This window comes from Bactrocera oleae, chromosome 2, assembly GCF_042242935.1.
Source record: "Bactrocera oleae isolate idBacOlea1 chromosome 2, idBacOlea1, whole genome shotgun sequence".
Classification (NCBI taxonomy): Eukaryota; Metazoa; Arthropoda; class Insecta; order Diptera; family Tephritidae; genus Bactrocera; species Bactrocera oleae.
In genome coordinates, this window is record NC_091536.1 from 34,339,865 (window position 1) to 34,361,342 (window position 21,478).

Here is a 21,478-nt window from a genome sequence, read left to right on the forward strand (position 1 = left end):
CAAATCCCACGATGGGTAAATTATGCCCCAGAGCACAAAGTTGAACTACACTGCTTCTGTGACGCTTCTGAAAAGGCATATTGCGCAACTATATATAAGGTTGTCACTATATCTATATATCTCCCTTCCGCTTTTTTGCTCTTCATTCAATGCTTTATAAAAAGTGTTGCAGTGATCGGATTTAGTTAAAATATGCGCCGTTTTGTTCGATGATCTGTTTTCATCTAGACGGCAACTTCATAATACCTTCCTCGTAGAAGCCCCCCTCCTTATTTGCGAAGAATTCGGACAGCCACTTTTCACAAGCCTCTTTTGAGTTCAACTTCACACCACCAAGGGCATTCGCAATGGACAGGAACAGGTGGTAATCACTTGGCGCTACGTCCGGGCTATACGGTGGATGCGATAAAACCTCCCATCCGAGCTCCCGTAGCTTCTGACGAGTCATCAACGAAGTGTGTGGTCTGGCGTTGTCCTGGTGGAACACTACACTCTTCCTGTTGGCCAATTCTGGACGCTTCTGGTCGATCGCCTGCTTCAAGCGGTCCAGTTGTTCGCAGTAGATGGTAGAATTAAGGGTCTGGCCATATGGGAGCAGCTCATAGTTGATGATTCCCTTCCAATCCCACCAAACACACAGCAAAACCTTCCTGGCCGTCAATCCCGGCTTGGCCACTGTTTGGGACGATTCACCGGCCTTCGACCACGACCGTTTTCGCTTGATATTGTCGTATGTGATCCATTTTTTGTCGCCAGTCACCATCCGCTTCAAGAATGGGACGAGTTCGTTCCGTTTCAGCAGCATATCGCAGGCGTTGATTCGGTCCAGAAGGTTTTTTTGCGTCAAATTATGCGGCACCCAAACATCAAACTTTTTTTCCAGCCTTCTGCAGATGGTTCAAAATGGTTTGGTGACTAACTCCCATCTCCGGGGCGATGTCACGAGATGCCATATGCCGATCTAACTCGATGTATTTCATGATTTGATCGGTATTTGTCGTCACAGGTCTTCCGCCGGCTGGCTTATCCATAGTAACGTTTTCACCGGCTCTGAATCGTCGAAACCATTCCTCCGCGGTTCGAAGTGATAGAGTACCATCCCCCAAAACACCATTAATCTCACGGAACGTTTCTCTAGCGGATTTGCCTTTAACGAAGGAAAACTTTAAAATAGCGCGAATTTCGGCGTTAGTGAACTCCATGTTTACACGTCTATAACTGTTTAACGCAATATCCAAACTAATCATGCATAGCGTTGTTTTGTAGGTTATGTCAAGACCTTTCAAATTATGTATAGTGTTGCCAGATACGAGCTCTGTAGCGCTTTGTACATAGCCGCGAAATTGAAAAGACAAAAAAGCGGAAGGGAGATATTTGACAACCTTATATGTTCGCACACAAAGCGACAATGCGACCACATGCCACTTACTAGTAGCAAAAGCAAAAGTGGCTCCTTTAAAAACAATAAGTCTACCACGACTTGAATTATGTGGAGCGCTACTACTAGCCAAACTCGTGTCCATCGTACAAACGCATTTAAACATGGCACAATATAAATTATATCTATGGTCCGATTCCGAAATTGTACTAGCCTGGTTAGAAAAACCACTACATGCATGGAAGACGTATATTTCCAACCGAACGTCTCAAATACTTGACCTAGTAGGATCAGCCACTTGGCGACATGTAGCCAGTGCTGACAATCCTGCTGATCTAGGTACAAGAGGGTGCAAACCCCTGCACCTTGTCACCACCACCCTCTGGTGGAATGGTCCCCGATGGTTAACAGAATCTCCTGATTCTTGGCGATAATCGCCCATGCGCAATATAATTGCCCCAGAAAGTCGAAAAATCGACTCCTTTCACGCAACATTGCAAGATAATGACATCTTTGAGCGATTTTCCTCGTTTCCCCGAGCACTCAGGGTAATCGCTTACATGCTCAAGTTCATAGAGCGACTCAAAATTAAACTTAAGGGAGTAACTTCATTACACTCCCAATGCGATACAGTGACGCATCTAGACTTACAAAAAGCAAAGGTCGCTCTTATCGCATCTACGCAAGCGCGTTATTTCAGCCGAGAAATATTATTACTAAGAGAATCGAAGCCGATAGATAAAAAGAGCTCACTCTTAGTCTTAAATCCATTCATTGACACGAAAGGAGTACTCCGTGCGAATGGTCGGCTTGCCAATTCAAGCCTAACGTATAACGAACGCCATCCCATAGTTATCCCAGAGAAATCGCAACTTGCCACCATATACCTTAACTATGTCCACGTGCTGTTGCTACACGCAGAACATCGCCTCATGCAACAAATAGTCCGTCAAGAGTTTTATATTCCAAGACTCAAGCCCAAAATAAAGAAATGCATTTTCATGTGCAAGATCTGCACTATGCATAAGCAGAAGATGCGAACGCAGATTATGGCAGCACTTCCACCGGAACGCTGTAACTTCGCTCTGCCTTTCACCATTACAGGTGTCGACTTTGCTGGGCCTTTTCATATAAAGGCATCCATGTTAAGGTCTCCCACCCTCATGAAAGGCTATGTGGCTGTCTTTGTCTGTTTCACGACAAAAGCAGTACACCTCGAGCTATGTACGAATCTGACAAAGGAGGCTTTTCTCGCGGCATTTGCTCGCTTCGTCGGACGACGCGGTTTTCCGTCAAAACTCATGAGCGACAATGGCAAGACATTTATAGGAGCTCACAGAGCCACAGAAAAACAGTTCGTGAATTTTGTCAGGCAAGTCTCACCTGAAATTGTACAAAAGTACGCTCCCCAAGGTATTAACTGGCAGTTTATCCCTCCAAGCGCTCCTCATATGGGTGGTTTATGGGAATCAGCTGTAAAAAGCTTTAAATCCCACTTTAAAAAAGTAGCTGGAAACTACATATTTAATTATGAAGAATTTACAACATTATTAATTCGCATTGAAGCCGTTCTCAATTCACGGCCACTAACGACACTCTCGCAAGATCCCTTAGATCTCACAGCCCTAACTCCAGGGCACTTTCTAAAAGGAGCACCCATTCTGGCCATACCTGAGCCAGGCGTGGAGTCGCTATCCTTACAAAATAGATGGGAAAGAATTAAAATTCTCCATCATGATTTCAGCCGCCGATGGAAGGAGGAGTATATAAAGGACCTTCATAAAAGGTACCGCTGGAAAACTCCCGGAAAAGCTTGGAGATTTGGTTTTAATTAATGACGATTGTCTTCCCCCTATAGAATGGCGACTTGGTTGCATAGAGAAGCTTCATCATGGTTCCGACGGTCATATACGAGTAGTTGACCTCCGTACTCGAAACGGAACGCTAATCAGACCGCTCGTTAAACTATGCTTCCTGCTAATCTCAAATAATAGCGAAAACGCATGTAGTAAACCATCCGTTCAATAATACCTTCAAGAAAAAAACAGAAATAAAAAACCGCAAATATAATATGACAAATTACAATCATATATACTAACAAAATAATGGGTAGACTAATACGATCACCAAACCAAATAAAGTTGGTCACGCCTCTTTCTCCATACAGATAGATATGGATACTGAAATGTATTCCACCCCAACGCCAATAATGCGATCGGCCATCACTGTGCCTCGCCTTGGGATTATGCCAACCGCGGCGCCCCGAACACCAGCCGCAACCGCACCGTCAACCACCGCTCGTAATAGTCTCCACCTGAGGCGCCCATCGCATCCGATGCCCCCTTTGTTGCCGTCCACACAAGTTGCAGCACTGTGGGCTCTTCAAGGGCATGTCGCGACACAACGCCAGCAGGTTGCCCAGGCGCATGGGCATTGCAACAATTGTCTGGCACATACACACACGACGCAGGAATGCGACTCCGGTGCTTTGTGCCAAATGTGTGGCAGGTAGCATCACACGTTGCTTCACCGTACTCCGAGGCGAGAGGTCAGTCGGCAGCCTGCCCCACGAATCCGCGGCACAAACCGACCGCAGCAAACCAATCGTGTGTCACGTCGTCGAAGAACGGCACCCCGATCGGAGTCTTGTCCATGGCGTCAGCCCAACGTAGCACCGACTAGGCGTAGGCCGAACTATCGCCGCACGTTCGGACTCAGCAACGTTGTGGCAACGGGATGGCCAAATGAGTTAAAATTCCCGCCCCGAAGAAGTCAGACACACCACACACAAGACAACACTGGCACACACACCACACAAGGGTCTCTACACAACACACCGAACAAAACATCTGTGCTCGAAGCGGACAGCCCTCTTCTCTCAGCGACTGTCGAGTACGAAACACCATTTATTTTGCGCGCGTGTCAATTTATCCCAGCTATCAACCACGTTTTATTACCTCTCCACTGGTATGCGACCAGGGAGTGCGTTGAGTTTGTAATTATCAAAATAATTTGTAATTATCAAAATAAATAAAGTTTGTGAATAATTTTGAAACGAAGAAACATACGCTTCTCATTTGCGGAATAAAGTGACAAGTAAGTGGTGGTGTTAACACCCCTAGAACCGAAGTTTAGTGCACAAGTTATAAAAAAATTAATAAATAATGCAAATATCGAACAGAAAACTCTATAGACAATAATTAAATCAACGCTGAAAATTTCAAATGCCTTGAAGAAACATGTATTCGTTATAGAAAAGTATAATTAGTGAGAGCTGAAAGAGATAATGAACATTTTTTAACTAAATTTAACAAACCCTAAAGTAATGAAATATGTATAAAAACCAATTCATACGAACGAAAAAGTTCCTAGAGAATTAGAGTACATTAATCTGTTTATTGTAAAAAATTCAATAAATAAACTGTTATTCAATTTGCATTCAAATATATTGTATTGTTAAAAATGTTATACAGAGCATTATCGAACTATTGCTTCAACTCTTATACATATGTATAAATATTTTTTAAGATACGAAATGAATAACTACTAATGTCAAAATAGCAAATTAAGTTTGACATTATATCATACCCTACATTTGGTTTTATTAAATAATTAAAAATTTAAATTTTTTCTAAAAAGTAATCGTTATAGTCCTTCAACAAATAAACGGCGGCGAAATAAAAATATTTTTAATAAAAACAAAAAAACACAGTCACAAAAATCAAGAATTAACAAGAAGCATTGCATATAAACACAATCATATGAAATGTTTTTATTAAAAATCAATAATTAGCAAGAAGCATTGCATATAACCACAATCATATGAAATGCACCTAAATATACGCACAGAATATTTTTGTATACTTATGTATAAAGAACTTGTCACCCGATTTCACACTGTCGATAGAAGTGCTAAAAATATTTGCTCTCAGTGAATTTTGTTAAGATACCTTGAGCAGTTTAGAAGATATGTACATTAAACCTATTAGGGGCGAGACTACGCCCACTTTTTAAAAAAAGTGTAACTGCAGATGCCCTTCCTAATGTGATCCCGTGTACCAAATAACAGTCTTGTATCTTATTGTGTAGCTTAGTTATGGCAATTTATTTGTTTTTAAATAATGGCGTTTTGTGGGCGATTATGCCTATCTGCAATACCAACCGTCAGACGGTACCAATAAACATGTGTACCAATTTTCATAAAGATATCTCAATTTTTACTCAAGTTAGAGCTTGCACGGACGGACGGACGGACAGACAGTCACCTGGATTTCAACTCCTCTCTTCATCCTGATCATTTATATATGTATAACCCTATATCTCGCTCGATTAGTTTTAGGTGATACAAGCAACCGTTAAGTGCACAAAACTATTTTACTCTGTAGCAACATGTTGCAAGAGTATAAATATGTAGATCGCTCTTAAATCCAACTGGTACAAATAAATCGAAATACGCGTTTTTAATAATTTTATTCGAGAAAACTCGTATTTACTTAAACAAGTATCCAGTTTAAATTATGCTTTATCGCTTTAATTTAATCAGTCTACACTGAGTAAATTTTAATAAATTTTACACATTTTTTAACATATAACAATAACAAGAAAAATACAAGTATATGATAATCATCACAAATACAAAGGCTCTTAACAAGAACTTGATTCCGATCGTTCAATTCGTATGGCAGCTATATGATATAGTGATCTGATCAGAACACTTTCTGCGGAGAATACATACATGCACTTGATTCCGATCGTTCAGTTAATATTACAGCTATATGCTATAGTCAACTGATCTATACAATTTTTTAGCAGATTGTAATATTGCCTTAAATATTAATCCATGCCAAATTTCGTGAAGTTACCTCGTCAAATAAAACAGTTTTCCATACAAGCACTTGATTCCGATTGTTCAGTTTGTGTGGCAGCTATATGCTATAGTGGTCCGATCTAAATTTTTTCGCAGTATAGTGGCGCACGCTAAGTATGCAAACTGTCTAGATAAGCAGACTCGATCACCCAAAGCTATTAAGGGGTTAGGGGTAGTCAGAATTTTCAAATAATCAGTAGATTTTAATGAAATTTATACAGCTCTTAGAATCCATAATATAGAGCAGGTTCGCCTCCGCGTGGTGCATCCTGGGTAACGCCAAATGACCTGCGGCCTTTACGGCCTTTTTCTTGAACTCCTGATCTGACCTTTGCTCGACCTGGACATAGCTTGGACAATTAGATGGATTCGGTTGAACCCTGGGCTGGTGGTCTTAGTATTCTGTCACCTGAGTATGCAGGGGTGATACCCTGCAGAAATGGCTGATGGGCTAATGCCAAGGTCGCCTCCGTCCCGTTAAAACCATGGCAGGCTTCGGAGTACGTTCCCCTCCCGTCATCATTAAGTTGGTGTGGTAGGGGTTTGTTGAGATGACTCCTTCTTTGCGCTGGTCGGTTCTGAACGCATTGCCTCATAAGGGCGTGCGTCAACCCTTGGCCTCGTAACTGAGACAACCTTAGGACCATAAAAGGCGACTACCTTTTCGGGAGACGGATAGCGGCTCTGAGTGGGGACCCAACAAGAACAAAATGCAAACAAACAAAAACAATAAGGACGAGGGAGGAAGCGGGTCGAAACCGACCTCCGCTGTAGTGGACGGTCCCCTGGGGGGGACACTTTCACCGAGGGGGACGACAACGTCTCCGGTTAAGGGTGAGAAAGGTAATCCAGGGGGTGCCTGGCTTACCGTCACAGGGGGCGGTAAGGCAGGGGGGGTCGGCAGGAGTCTGCCGACGGCAACCTTGGGTAGGACGGAAGTGCGAGGTGGAATCGCCAGCACTAGCAGAGGAACCTCTGCTAAGTTCATGGGGGTCACGGGGTCCTCAGCGAACGCTAAGGGCCCGGTGGGGAAGCGAGTGACTTCGGCTAAAAAGCTGAAGTCTGATCGTCGATTGGCTGCCAAGATTTTGGAGCGCTACGGTGGCAAGCAGGCTGATCAGAAATCTGACCAGCATGCTAGCACACTGGAGTGGGCCAAAAAGGTGCTGAGCGACGTAGGCGACGGGAAAGTGGGGCCGAGCGGGCCCCATTCCTCAATAAAGCGGCCGAGATCGCAGGAGGGGGAATCTTCCCTCGGCAAAAAACCTCGGGTCGGACCCGCACCTATGTTTAGCGAAATCGCTAAACTCGCAAGCTCAGTGGAGCTTGGGGTGTACGACCGAATGGAGCCATCTCTCATGACGAGTGGAAGCGGGTAGCGGCTGCTATCTCCGCTGTTTTTATGAAGGTGGTCAGGGGAAGCCCTGGACCACCCCCTAGATGTGAAAGCGCCGAGTGGAAGTGTGAAAGTGCCGAGTGGCATTCACAAACTGATTAGGTGTGCCGACGAACGGTCTATGGCTTCGAGAGGTTCGTTCTCAAGACGCTCCTAACAGAAGCCAGGGCGGATGGCCCGCTGCCTCCTGCGGGGGCGGAAGAGAGTGGGAAAGCTCCCCTCTCGAAAATGGATGTCGACCCTGTCCTCTCGGACGCGGTAAGCACGGTGGGCGGATCGTCAGGTGATGATGGATCCGTCTTCAGTATCGAGCATCTGTTCGAGGAGGCTGGCGTCGATGTTATGGACGATGGTGCGCAACTCGCACTGCTGGAGAGGAGTTTGGAGGATGAAGATCCTCCAAATTAACCTCCAGCACTCAAAGGCGGCCTCCGCCGATCTAGTGCTTCGTCTAGGAAGGGACGAAGCCGACGTTGTCCTTATCCAGGAACCGTGGCTGAGTAGCTATGGGATATCTGGACTAAGGACAAAAAGCCATAAGCTCTTGGCGCAGGTAGAACCAGAGCCTGCCTGTTGGTCAGAATTGAACTTAACGTTTTTCTTTTACCTAATTTCAGCAACGAGGACGTCGTCACCGCTAGGCTGGAGGACAGTGCTAGGGAAATCTGGCTTGTCTCAGCCTACATGCCGCACGACGACGAGGTGGAACCACCTCCGAACTTGCTGAGGATGGCTCTGGCAGAGGCCAGGCGCAAAGGAGCCGCGGTTATAATAGGCTCGGATGCCAACTCAAGGCACACCGTCTAGGGGAGCTCGGACACAAACGCAAGAGGTGAGTCACTTTTTGATTTTATTTGCGATGTAGACCTTTTTATCTGTAATAGGGAAAACTGCCCTGCTTTTGTGACAGCTAGCAGGGCGGAAGTCCTTGACGTCACGCTAGCATCTAGGGAAATTGCTCCCTTGATCTCGAAATGGAGAGTTCTAGACGACCACTCCTTTTCTGATCATAAATATATTGGGTTAAGCTTGGACGCCTCGCGCCCGAAGCATAGAACCTACACAAACTTCAGGAATACCAATTGGGTCCTGTATTACAGGAAGCTTCGATCAGTTCTTCCAACCGCGCCTGACAGGGATTCGTTCCTATCTGTGGACGCGATTGAAGAGCTCGTCGAGGTTTTTAGCTCTGTTAGCAGATCTACTCTTGAAAGCTCCTGTCCTCTGAAAACTCAGAAAAGTAAAGGGAAACCCCCTTGGTGGACTTCGGAGCTAACGGAGATCAGATCTTCGAGTAGAAAACTCTTCAACAAAGCCCGTAAAAGTGGCTCTAGCGACGACTGGGCGTTGTACAAGGCCGGATTGGCCATTTACAAGTCCGACTTGAAGAAAGCCAAGAGGGCTTCGTGGAAAGCCTTCTGCGGCAGTGTAGAGGGCTGTCACGAGTCCTCAAGGTTTAGACGCATTCTTGCAAAAAATCCTACTCCGGTGGGGTATCTAAGAAATGCAGATAGCGGGTGGACTACGAGTAGCGAGGAGTCGCTGAGGCTACTCCTAGATGCTCATTTTCCACTGAATCGCTTTGCTGAAGAAGTGGCACTGGGGGAGCTTCAGGAAGGCTGTTAAGGTCGGTCGACACTGCTTTGCATGATGTAGTGTCGTGGCTGGAGACATCGCTGATGCACAAGGAATTTGCAGTGGGCACCTTTCTCGACATCGAGGGGGCCTTCAATAACGTGCGGCCAGAGGCAGTGGTTAAAGCCCTCGAAAAGTTTGAGGTGGAATCGAACCTCAAACACCTCATTTTCAGTCTTCTTTGCGACAGAACTGTCGTAGCGGAGTGGGGTAGTGCCAAGTCAACCAGAAAGGTTAATAGGGGAACTCCGCAGGGTGGAGTACTCTCACCACTGCTCTGGATCTTGGTGGTAAACGACCTACTTATAGAACTCGAGGAGCAAGGCTGTCGGGTGATAGCCTATGCTGATGATGTGGTTCTTATGGTTAAAGGTAAATTCCTGAATACCGTCTATGAGCTCACCGAAGGGTACCTAAACGTAGTATCCAACTGGGCAAACAGAAGCGGCCTAGCCGTCAACCCAAGTAAAACCGAAATGGTTTTATTCACTAGGAGGTATAAGATTCCAAATGTGCCTCTCCCCTCCTTCGGGGGTTCACGTCTTCAACCTGTTGATAAGGTGAAATACCTAGGGCTCATCCTTGATAGAAAGCTTTCTTGGAGGCCGAACATCGAGTAGAGAGTCAAGAAGGCATCGGTCGCCTTATATTGCTGCAGGGGAGCTATAGGGAAAAGGTGGGGACTCTCACCAAAGGTGGTGTTCTGGTTCTACGAAACCGTAGTCAAGCCAATACTGTTCTATGGTGTGTTCGTCTGGTGGAAGGCGTTCGAAAAGACTACCCTGGCTAAAAAGCTTGAGCGAGTCCAAAGAGCGGCGCTCATCGGAATCTCCGGTGCACTGCGAACCACACCAACGATAGCTCTCAACGCTATATTAAATATAGCACCTGTGGACATTGCCGGTAGGTGCATTGCTGCGAGGTGTGCTATTAGGCTCAGAGAAGCTGGGCTTGTGAAGAGGTCCGAACAAGGACACGCCGAAATTCTCTCCTCCTTCACCTGCATTCCTGAAAATTTGCATCACTGCGTCACAGCGGCCACTCGAGGCGGCTTTTTCTCTGCTAATATCCCGACGAGGGAGATGTGGAGGGGAAGAAGCCGGTGGAGAAGAGGCGCGGTGAGTTTTTTCACGGATGGGTCGAAGCTAGGAGGGAAAGTTGGAGAGGGGGTTTTCTGTAAAGAGCTCACCGTCAGTCTTTGCTTCAGGCTACCGGACCACTGTAGCGTTTTTCAGGCGGAAGTGGCCGCAATCAAGGTGGCAGTAAAAGTACTGTTACGTAGTGTAGCTTCGTTTAGAGAGGTGAGCATTCACTCCGACAGCAGAGCGGCAATACAAGCCCTGAGTGCGCGAACCGTGCATTCAAAGCTAGTCAAGGAGTGTCTGTCTTAGCATCAGGCTACTTCAATATCAGGCTCGTTTGGGTGCCTGGTCACAGCGGAATCGGCCGATGAGCTGGCCAGGGGGGGTACCCTTGCCCCGCTCACATCGGAATGGGATCGAGTTGGTTCTCCACTAACGTCTTGCATTCTGGCTCTGAACCAATGGACCTCGCATGCGCTCAGCAGACACTGGTCGACGACCAGCTCCTGCGCGACTGCGCGATCCTTCTGGCCGAGAGTGGATCGCAGGAGGTCGGGGGATTCTCGCCTTGAACAAAGTTCACCTCGCCGCCATGGTAGGAGTTTTCACTGGGCACTGTCCAATGGAAACTCATGCGATGCGGCTTAGAATACTACCTGATGGCAGTTGTCAAAGCTGTATGGAGGAGGGTGAAGTGGAAACATCCCGGCACTTTCTCCTCCATTGTCAGGCTTTTGCTAGGTTGAGATTGAAACATGTCGGCAATCACACTTTTGGCGGACCAGAAGATCTGGGCGAAACAAATATTGGCCGTCTCAACAAGTTTGTCATAGACACAAAGCACTTTGTCGACATGTAAGGGTCTATTGATCCGGCTCATAGGAGTTTTGGGTACCACAACGGACCGGCGTTTAAGCTGTCCAAGTGTGATCCTTCTTAGGATCGACCCTCTAACCTAACCTAACCTAACCTAGAATCCATAATAAACACGGACCTGATCGAAAGATTTTTTTTTCAAAATTTCAATTTTTTAAAATCAATTAGCTGTTGATTTTTCCCCAAAAATCTAGAAAAAAACTTCCTGAGGCCGCCATTTTGTTTATCTTTAAAAAAGTTTCGATCAGGCCCAGAATTATTAATTTTTTTCATCCGATTGATTTTAGATGAATTTTCAAGGACTTATGATTGTCACCGCAGGGACATTTTTTTGGAACTGGGTCAACACTATAACTTTTGAACTTACAATTGTTTTTTTTTTTAATTTCGTGACTTCAAGTCAAGACATTGTACAATAGTGCCACTGTAGTATTACATGACTTAATAGAAAACAAGTAAGGAAGGGCTAAGTTCGGATGTAACCGAACATTTGATACTCTCGCAAAGTCAAATGGTATACTCGTTTGAGATTTCTCTTTGGATTGACTGGTATTTTCGGTAGAAGCTCAACTATAGGCACTGGGGTCCACATATTTAGTACTTAGGGGCTTGAACAGTTTTGGTTCGATTTAGACAATTTTTGGTCACAAGGTGGCATACTTTAAATGGTTTTTTCACGCAAAGTTTTACCCAGATACAATCATTGTTGCTTGATTTAAATACTTGAAAGTGAAAGAATCAGATGGAATTTAAAATGGTGTTATATGGGAAGTAGGCTTGATTGTAGTCCGCTTTCGCCCATTTTCGCACTATAACATAGAAGTATGAGAAGAATGTTACGTACCGAATTTGGTTGAAATCGGTAGAGCAGATCTCAAGATATGGGTTTTCACCTAAAAGTGGGCTGTGTCACGCCCACTGTCTAATTCTGAACGCGGTTCCTATAAAGTCATCTCATACCATCCCAGGGATAAAATTTATTGTCTCTGGCGTGTTCAGTGCTTGATTTATCGCGCTTTTAGTAGTTTTTGCCACCCGATTTCCACTATTTTCACACTGTGGGTAGAGGTTCTAAAAAAATTTGCTTAAATAGAATTTTGTTATTATAAAGTTAGCGGTTTAGGAGATATGCACATTAAACCTCTTAGAGGCGGGACCACGCCTACTTTTTATATAAAATTTTAACTGCAGATGCCCCTCCCTAATGTGATCCTGTCTACCAAATAAGAGTATACTTATATCTTATTGCGGAGCTTAGTTATGGTAATTTATTTGTTTTTGATTAATGGCGTTTTGTGGGCGTGGCAGTGGTCCGATTACGCCCATCTGCAATACCAACCGTCTCACGGTACCCAGAAACATCTACCAAGTTTCATAAATATATCTCAATTTTTACTCAAGTTACACCTTGCACGGACGGACAGACGGACAGACAGTCACCCGGATTTCAACTCGTCTCTTCATCCTGATCATTTATATAAACATAACCCTATATCTAACTCGATTAGTTTTAGGTGTTACAAACAACCGTTAGGTGAACAAAACTATTATTCTCTGTAGCAACAGGTTGCGAGAGTATAAAAAAAATTAAGATTTATGTGTTATTTCCGGAGACTAATATTGCTGCTTCTTTTATTAAATCTATTTCTTTATTTTTTTCTCTGATTTTTTTACATTTACCTTTTTTTTTGGACAAAATATCTGATAGGCAAGTATTTGTATTATTAATTTTACAATAGGTGTTTATCATTTCTCTTTAAAAATTTTTTTTTATATTAATATATTCTTTCTTGCATTTTGCATTTCTTTGCCCATTACTAATTTACAGTCTTCTTGTGTGATTGCTCTTACTTCATAGTATTTGCAATCATTTATAATTTTTTGGATACTTAATATATATAACAATTACATCTTTATTTTATAATATTTTAAAGTTAGAAATGTCCATTAAATCGGTTATAGTCAATCTTCCGTGTTCATTATGTGTTATATTTTTTATCTTATCCAAATGTAAAATTGCAGGGTTTAAAATTCTTAGTTTTGCCATAGCTATCGTATGAACCATATTTTGTAGTTCAGTTATTAAAAATTTATATTATATAATATTAATATTATATTTATTAATATTTCCTTTTCATCAAAAGTTTAACATGTGAGTTTACGTTTACATTTTTAGTTATTTTAGTTGATTGACTGATCATTTTAAAAATTTCAGAATTTGTTGTCTATTGTTTCTTGTTATTTTCAATTAGTTCGTTTAACTTATTATTTATTAACACTAAATCGTCATGATCTGGTGTTCCTGCTATCCACTTCCATAGTGTCCCTAATTCATTTATCCCTCTTTTATATCTTGTATCTTTATTTTGTATTTTGTATTTGCTCTAGTAATGTTTCGATAATTTCAATTTCTGGTTCTGTATCTAAATCATTAATATAGCTACCTCATTTTCATTATTCCCTTGTAAATTATTATATCTGTATTTTTTTTGCTATAACTTTTGTCTGAATTTATAAGTTCTCTAAAATAAGTTAAATTAGTAATTTGAAAAATGTCGCCCTAGTCATTATATAAAGCTACGTCTCCGTCCTCTAATAAGACATAACCCTCTCTTGTGTAGTCTACAATGTCCGTCATTGTTTGAATAATTAATATTAGAAATATTAATGGTGTCATTTTCTGAAAATATATATTAAAGATTTAATAATTTCTTTATGTACTATTCTATTTCTGTAGTTAATTGTAACCTTATTCCCTAAATCTTCTTTTATTACTTGTTTCTTGTATCTAGGCTTTAACTTATTTCTCTCCCCTATTATTTTCTATTAAGTATTATATATTACATACTCATATATTATGCCTTTGATTCCATATCTAGCGAAAGGGATATGGGTATTGTTTATTTCAGTTGTTGCCGTGATTTTGCCTTTATATCCGTTCGAAAGGGTAAATTCATTTTTATTGAAGAGTTATTTCATTTATTTTATTTCTTATTTTTTCCTCAAATATTCAATTTTTTCTTTATTTATGCCGGTATTTTCTTCGGTATTGTAGAACTTTTATGTTCCACATTATATTTTTTATTTTTGTTGCCGGTATTACCGTTGGCTGGCGTTGTAGAACTTTTTTGTTCCACATTATATATTTTATAATTGAATTTTTTATTTTTGTTGTATTCATTGTGCTGGTCTCCTGCGAATGGCAGGCACCTTGCCGTGGTGCAGTGGCTTCGGTCGCAAGGCATTCTCGGCATCTCCCAACCTGGATGAGAAGTGCTGTCTAGCACCTCTTACGCGGGTTGTCAGGAGCCGCATGCGTGCGACAACCAAGAGGTTTGGGGGGAGTGGAGAATGCCCCCAGAACAAGCAGCGGGATGCCCTGGCCAAGACGATCCACGCAGGAGAGGCATGAGCGATGCCACCTTAAAATGGTACCTCAGGCTCTTGCAGGACGGCAAATCCCCGGACGAAGCATTGAAACTCTCCACAAACAGGAACAGGGGCAGCAACCCATCTCCGGCCGCGAAGAGACAAGCAAAAGCCGCGTCCGTCGCGGGACGTGAGAAGCAGAAGGTTATCCGAGATAATGCAACTCCGCCTGGGAAACGAGGAAGCGGAAGGGCGGAACCACGAAATGCTACAGTACAAACCGCGAAAAGGAAGAGCGGGCAGTTAACGCCTCAAGAACCCCCAAATTCAAAGAGGCAAAAGGGAAATCAGCCACTAGCAATCGGAGGACCACGTTCTGCTCCAAATCCCAACCCGGCTGTTGGTGGTCAGCGCAAATATTCGGAAGCCCTTAAAGGCATCCGGATGGCGGTGCTGCCACGAAACTACCCGGCGGAGGTCCTGGTGTCAGAATAACTGTTAGCGGTGCAAGATAGCATCATGGATGAGGTATACAATGGTATACAATGCAAGGACGAAAAGACGGCCACTTGGCTTGCGGAGATCGCTCCGAAGCTGAACGGATGGAAAGGCCCGGTCCTATGCGCGAGGAGGGGCAAAGACATACCGCCTATGCACAGCATGACGGTGTTTCTTCCCAGGAGCGCAGGAAAACCCTACGAGTTTGCTATTGGTCTCATACGAAACCAAAACGATGGGCTTAGTACATCGGCTTGGAGGGTAGTAGACAGCAGTATTTAGGACGCCGGATGGAGGCTCAACATCACCATCGATGATGAGTCCTGGGTATCCTACTGATCCAGGAGCCGTGGGTCTTAAGAGGGGAGGTCATGGGCCTCAATTTAAGAGCAAGCAAGGTAATCTGGGATCTCTCATCTGAGAGACCCCGGTCTTGTGTAGTGGTCAGGAACGATATTGATTTCTTCTGTATTTCAGAGTTCCTAACGCAGGATTTGGCCGCGGTGCAGGTGAAGGACATGGAAGGTGCAGACTTCGTCCTTGCATCGTCCTATTTCCCAGGGGAGACAACCACAGGAAAACAAACAATGGAATTCGGTGCCAGGGGTACGCCGACGACATTGTTATAATGGCAAGAAGGAAATTTGAGAACACTCTCTGCGACATAGTCCAAAGGGGCCTAAGCCTAGCAAAGGGATGGTGCGATACGGTAGGATTGAGCATTTACCCGCAAAAAACAACCGCCATCCCTTTCACAAAAAGAAGGTCTCTTCCGGGCTTTAGAATACTATCCCTTGGGGGCAGAGAGTTAGAAGTGTCCAGGGAAGCAAAATGCTTAGGCATCACACTGGACTCCACCTTGCGGTGGAATAGGCATATGGAGTTAACGATATCTGAAGCCATAAAGGCACTCATGGTGTGCAGACGCCTGGCCGGCAGATCCTGGGGCTACAAGCCTAATATCATCAGGTGGCTGTACACCATGATCGTGAGGCCTATTGTTACTTATGGAGCGGTGGTCTGCGCATTGAAAGCAGCACAGACTTCGATTGGTCTTCAACTATCGAAGCTGCAAAGACTTGCCTGCGTCTACGTCACTGGGGCAATGCGCACGTGCCCCACCGCAGCATTCGAAGGCATGCTAGAGCTCCCACCCCTCCATTTAGTTATCGACCAGACTGCGAAGCATACCATGCTGCTTATGACAGCAGAGGAGTACGGGAAAGGGAAGTTAATCTCGTCTCAACAAATGAGGGCACTAGAGGACAACACGCCACTAGCCCTTCTTCTAAGAGACGGGGTAACGAAGAGAGTAAACTTTACGAAAAAGTTTAAGGTTACTCTCGGCAGTAAGGCGGACTGGAGCGATTCCATACTCGACCAACTGCTGAGAGGCAGCGCTATTCAGTGGTACACTGACGGCTCGAAAATACCAGAAGGAATTGGAGCTGGCTTTGCGGGACCGCATACCAAGCTTTTCATTCCCATGGGTTGTTTTCCAAGCATCTTTCAGGCAGAAGTGTTTGCAATTAGTCCGTGTGCAGTAATAAATCTCCAACGCAACTACTGTAATAAGAGTACCGCAATACTCAGCGATAGCCAAGCGGCGCTAAAAGCGATATCGGCCTACGAGATTCAATCGCTATTAGTGGAGGAGTGTATAAGAAGGCTTAACCGCTTATCAGCTTGCAACCGTGTACACCTGATCTGTGTGCCGGGGCATAAAGGGGTAGCAGGTAACGAGCTGACAGATGAACTCGCCCGCTCTGCTGCTGCTACCAGAATGATAGGGCCAGAACCATGCATTGCGGTGGGGCCACATACAATAAAGGAGCTGCTCCGTACGGAGGAGAGAGCGAACAGAGACAGTCACTGGCAACAGGCTGCAGGGATGCGCCATGCTAAACTGCTACTTGGAGGGTTCAACCTAGCCAGGTTCAGAATAATGATAAACCTTCCCAGAGACAAACTCCGACTCCTAGTCGCACTCTACACTGGGCACTGTAGGCTCAAGAAACACCTGTCAAACCTGTTCTTGTGCCAACTGCCGATTCTGCGACATGGGGTCGGAAACACCAGATTGCCCCGCAATTTGTAGACGCAGGCTCAAAGCCCTGGACTCCACTTATGTGAACAGGGATCAAATTGCCTCAACAGCACCTAGCAAGTTGTTGGAGTTTTTCAAGGTGCTGGGACTTTGGGAAAGCATGTGATAGAGGAGAGGGCACAATAGACCCTGGGTCGCAGTGCAAGCCTCATATCAATTCTATTCTATTCTATTGTGCTGGTATAAATCTTCACCTGGCGCTTTAGGGGTCACTGCTCCCAAAGTAACTATATTTAGTGTTTTCATCTTTTAAATTTCCTTTACTCTCATAATATGTCTTCTTCCTTTTCATTGTTTATTATCAACTTTTTTTCTTTCAAGTTGATCACTGGATTAATTTCTTTCAGAAATTTGTATCCAATTAAAAAGTTTGCTTCTAAATTTTCTATTTGGTAAAAAATTTGTCTTTTACCAAACAGAATAATAAAATAATAATAACGTATTATCGAAAATCCATTAATTGTTTTTACTCTTTTATATATATTTAATTCGTTTTAATTCTCATAAACTCCTGATTTTATATAGCAACTTGTTGCTCCGGTGTCTACTAGTATTTTAAAGTTTTGGCCATTAACCCTGTCTTGTAAGAAAATATAATATATGGCAGAGTTAGTTTTGATCTAAAAAATTATCCTCTTTAATATTATTTATCCATTTTGTTTAATTTGGTGGTTGATTACTAAGTTGTGCGCTGGCATATGGTCGTTTATCTGTAGTATTTATTCTTGTATTATGTACATTATTATTTAAGTTATAATGTGGTTGGTTTTGGATTCGAATACTTGGATCGACATCCATTGGGATAGGTCTTGCCTGAATGTTTTGTTGTAAGGGCCTTTGGTTGTAGCCTCTTTGAAATTGGGTTGGTGGAAACCGTAAATTATTATTGAAATTTTCGTTAGTACGTTGTCTGTAATAATTCGGACTTTTCCCGAATTGTGATACGAAAATTGCTGGCATATTATTTGATTCTAATTCTTGTGCTTTTGCCAACGCATTTGGCAAATCACTTGGTGATAGTGAAAATAATATATTGGCTGAATTTCCATTTAGAGCTGTTATAAATATTCGCAATGCATCCCGCCTACTTTTTGCGTTTAATTCTTTAGTTACGGCACTATCCGATCCGTAAGTCATTATCGTTTTATTAATAAGTAAAGTTAATTTTTCATTGACCTTATTCTTAGTATTCAATAATTGAATAAGTGCCCTGTCGCAAAATACTCATCTCCTGTTCGATAATATGAGGTGGTCGCTTGTGCGCGTAAGCAAAATCGAGTCGTGCCAAAATGGCATCGAAATTTCCGTGATTGGATAAAATGTCGTTAACATCGTTTGTAATTTTATTTCTTAGTATAGTTAATGCAGCAAAGTATCTACGGCTGCCCCTTACATATGAGCTCATAACGTATTTAGTTTGTTTTCCATTAAATTCTGGTAGTGACTTGACCACCTCAAAGGACTCATCACAATTGATATGTGGATCGATCACATCTATTTTATAATCAACGACTGTAGATGACTGTGTTAAATCCTGTAGTTGTAGTTACAACTCCTTTACCTCCAATATAAGAGAAACATTTGTTGCAGTTATTAGTGTAGCAACAAGATTCTCGTTCTCACTATTTAGAGCCATTTTTTATTATTTTAGTTTTTGTATGTTTTAAATATGGGGAGTTTCAGTTCTATGGTTGCCCTAGCAATTATTACAATAGTACAGCCTTTCGTATTTTAGTGTACTTGAATTATTTCGCATTAAAAAAAATATTTTCTTCTAGGAAAGAATGCTTTATATTTTTTCCTATCTGATCCTTATCTCGTTTTATTTTTCTACTATAACCATTCAAGATTTTTCTTTTTAATATTATTTATTTTTTGATAATCTTCAATATTGGCTTCTGTAAATGCTGTAGATCAAATTTCGAACTAAATGAACGCCGTATACGTCATGATCTTATTCCAGCACATTCCAGACATATCCGACTCACTTATTAATATATATGTAATTAATATATATGTATAATAAATAAATATGTAACAATTTATTACATCGGAACTATAAATCTAAGCTGTTGAAACTTTTGTTTCAGTTTTAAATCTCAACACTTAAAAACTCTCTTGCCTTTTCTGACTCGACTAATTCAGCAGGTATGCAGATTGCGCCCCTCGCGCAAGGAAAGTAGTGGCAAGGTGCAGCGGTTTGCACCTTCTTGGACCTAGATTGTCAGCACTGGCTACGCTAAGTGGCTGATCTTACTGGGTCAAGTATTTGAGATACTCGATTGGAAATATACGTATTCCATGCATGTGGTGCTTTTTCTAACCGGGCTAGTACAATTTCGGAACCAGACCATATATATATATATAATTTTTATACTCTCGCAACCTGTTGCTACAGAGTATAATAGTTTTGTTCACCTAACGGTTGTTTGTATCACCTAAAACTAATCGAGTTAGATATAGGGTTATATATATATAAATGATCAGGATGAAGAGACGAGTTGAAATCCGGGTGACTGTCTGTCCGTCCGTCCGTCCGTCCGTCCATCCGTGCAAGCTCTAACTTGAGCAAAAATTGAGATATCTTTATGAAACTTGGTAGACATGTTTCCTGGTAGCGTGAGACGGTTGGTATTGCAGATGTGTGTAATCGCACCACTGCCACGCCCACAAAACGCTATTAATCAAAAACAAATAAATTGCCATAACTAAGCTCCACAACAAGATACAAGACTCTTATGTGGTATACAGGACCACAATAAAGAGGGGCATCTGCAGTTAAAATTTTGTTTTTTAAGTAGGCGTGGTCCCGCCCCTAATAGGTTTAATGTGCATATCTCCTAAACCGCTAAAGCTATAATAACAAATTTCACTGGAAGCAAATGTTTTTAGAACCTCTACCTACAGTGTGAAAATGGGTGAAAGCGGGTGGCAACTCCGCCCACTCCCCATATAACGGTACTGTTAAAAACTACTAAACGCGTGATAAACCAAGCACGAAACAGGCCAGATACATTAAATTTTATCTCTGGGATGGTATGACATGACTTTATAGGAGCCGCGTTCAAAATTTGACAGTGGGTGTGGCGCAGCCCACTTTTAGGTGAAAACCCATATCTTGAGATCTGCTTAACTAATTTTAACCAAACTCGCTACATAACGTTCTTCTCATATCTCTATGTTATAGTGCGAAAATTGGCGAAAGCGGATTACAACCACGCCTATTTCCCATATAACACCATTTTAAATTCTATTTGATTCTTTCACTTTCCAGTGTTTAAATCAAGCAACAATGATTGTATCTGGGTAAAACTTTGCGTGAAAAAACCGTTTAAAGTATGCCACCTTGTGACCAAAAATTGTCTAAATCGAACCAAAACTGTTCAAGCCCCTAAGCACTAAATATGTGGGCCCCAGTGCCTATAGTTGAGCTTCTACCGAAAATATCAGTCAATCCACAAAGAAATTTTAAACGAGTATACCATTTGACTTTGCGTGAGTATAAAATGTTCGGTTACATCCGAACTTAGCCCTTCCTTACTTGTTTGTTTTGTTTTTTTATTTATTTAGTATTTAATGTTGGGTTTTGTATTATGATTTTTTTTTTAAATATTGTATAATGTATATATTCTTCTTCGAAATTGGCGTAGTCATGGTGCAACACTTTTGTTATAGTTCGCTTGCTGTTGTTGTTATTTCACTACATACACGCTTGTTGCATTTTTTGAAGATTTGTTTGTTCACAGCGTTTACACTCGTTTTCTGGCAATCGCTCTACCCATAAAACAATACCATATTGGTAAGAATAAATTGATTTCTTACTTCACGCGAAAATATTTTCCAAAATTCTTACTCTTCAAACTTTAAAAATCTTTAGTATTAGAACTTTTTGTTTTTTTGTGGTATTTGAATCGATTTTTGCTTTGTTATTTGAACCGATTTTTTTTTTGTACTTTTTGATTTTCCGGCCTTTTATTCGCGTCGTGCCCCAAGTTGTTAGGCGCCAATTAACTTTCTTCGTTTAGGAAGTGTTAAAAAAATATAGTTTTCCGCAAACGCGAGGAAGAAATCAAATATGATAGTTTGAGTGATCCCGATGGATAACTGATCTCTTTATTTTAGTTTACTCTTATTTATACAATTTTCTTATTTGCTTAATTCTTACAATAAGTGTCAGTTAAAATATTCGCTTATTCAGTAATTGGTTTTATTGTTTACATTTTGTGGGGGGTCTTAGCTTAATTAAAAAGAATATTGGTTACTTAAATAA

General features: G+C 42.3%; 2 protein-coding genes across 2 annotated transcripts in view; one reads left to right on the plus strand and one right to left on the minus strand.

The window, feature by feature from the left end:
- LOC138858914 (uncharacterized) overlaps positions 1-21,478 on the minus strand; it is a 428,364-nt gene that overhangs the window by 395,275 nt on the left and 11,611 nt on the right. The gene's annotated exons all lie outside the window — the stretch shown is intronic.
- The window catches only part of LOC118681262 (uncharacterized), a 157,062-nt gene that overhangs the window by 117,649 nt on the left and 17,935 nt on the right, over positions 1-21,478 (plus strand). Inside the window, exon 4 of the transcript XR_011397943.1 lies at positions 8,259-8,473. The gene's annotated coding sequence lies outside the window, so the exon portion shown is untranslated. The remainder of the gene's footprint in view (positions 1-8,258; positions 8,474-21,478) is intronic.